Source organism: Aptenodytes forsteri, unplaced genomic scaffold (genome assembly GCF_000699145.1).
Source record: "Aptenodytes forsteri isolate BGI_AS27 unplaced genomic scaffold, ASM69914v1 Scaffold547, whole genome shotgun sequence".
In the NCBI taxonomy this organism is placed as follows: domain Eukaryota; kingdom Metazoa; phylum Chordata; class Aves; order Sphenisciformes; family Spheniscidae; genus Aptenodytes; species Aptenodytes forsteri.
Window position 1 is genome coordinate 21,308 of NW_008795324.1, and position 1,546 is coordinate 22,853.

Consider the following 1,546-nt stretch of genomic DNA (forward strand, 5'->3'; position numbering starts at 1 on the left):
AGGGGGCAAACGCCGTGCTTCGGGCTGGGGCTCTGCTCCGAGGGGGATCGGTGAGGGGTTGCCCTTCCTCCTGGAGATGGAGGGCGGCTGTTAGTGGGGGAGCTTGGAGGCGGCCGGCGTTCCCGCCCGGGGACGAGCCGCGAGCCGCCGCGTCCTTGGAAGCAGCCCCTTTCTCCCAGGAACGTGTTTTCACCCAGGCCGTGACGTGGGGTTTTGTCGGTCCGGCTGCGCAGCCTTTTTGCGGTGCTTTTCAAAGTCAGAAGGACTCTGGGAACAAACGACACGCAGAACCATTTTCTAGCCGAAGGTTAATTACGGGCTGTCGTTACCGCAGAGCCATAGGCTCATGCGAGCTAGGTGCTTTTTTTAATTTGCAATTTTTTAAATTGCAGTTCCTGCTTGCGAGGCCTTACACTCAGCCAAAATTAAGGAGAATAACTGCTGGCACGTGGCTCGGGGCTCCTGAAACTCTCCCAGTGTTTTTCTCTGGGTCCTCATTTTAAAATACAAAGGAGCGAGGAATCAATCTCTTTTACTGCACATCATCCCGTTCACATTAACGAGACCGCGTGCGTGAGTAGGGAGTACGAGTTACGGAACTGGCTCCTCAACTCAATTGTATTTGGCTGATTATTAGCCGATTACTTTGAGGGAAACTAATTTCTCGTTCCCACTCCTCGCTGTCTGCTGCCTGTGGTTTAGAGAGGACACTGGGATCCTGCTTGTCCCTGGCCTCAGCCACGGGCCCGGGGGTGTGACGGGTCCCTGGAGGCGGCGAGGGGTTTGGGAGGGGGCGATGCCGGCAGCTTTCCATGCCCTGTGTTCACCCGCGGTGTCCGTCGGAAAGTCACTTGGCATTCTTTGGGGTGTTTTTTTTGGGGGGGGGTGTTAAATTTTGTATTTTCAAGGGCTTCTGCAGAGGTCAGGAGAGAAAGGGCTTTCTAAATAAAATTGATTTTTATTAGGGCGTTGCCGTGCCCTTTGTGCGAAGCAGACAGATCTCTGAGCGGGCGGGCGTAACACAGAAAAGCAAAATTACGGGTTCAACAAAAATAAAGCTGCAGGATGCATTTTAAACCACAGTTCCTGTGTAACCCAGCACTCGAGAGAGAGATTTCAACCTAAATTATTTTCACCTCGTGAAGTTAACGGCCGTTGTGGGGTCGAAGGGGAACTCTGAAGCGCTCGGCTTTTCCTTCGCCGCCCGGGCTGGGAGACTGCGGGCAGGGCAGAGGTACGGCCCCGGCATGTCCTCCTCCCTCTGGGTGACACAGATGGCAGGGAAGGGAATAGCGCGGGTGTTACGGCACCAGCCCATGTGCTTCCTTATTCTGTGCGGCCCCTACAACTAATCTAAATTCACACGGTGCCTGCGGCAGCCCGGGATACGAGACGCCTTTTACTTGCGGATTTGGAGCAGGTCTGGGAGTCTGCGTCCCGCCGCCGGCCGGGAGATCGGAGCCGGTGTCTCTGTCTCCCCGGTCAGGCTTCGGGACCTGCAGCGCCGGTGCCCTGGGTACCAGTGATGGAGGGGGGGGGGGCCTCG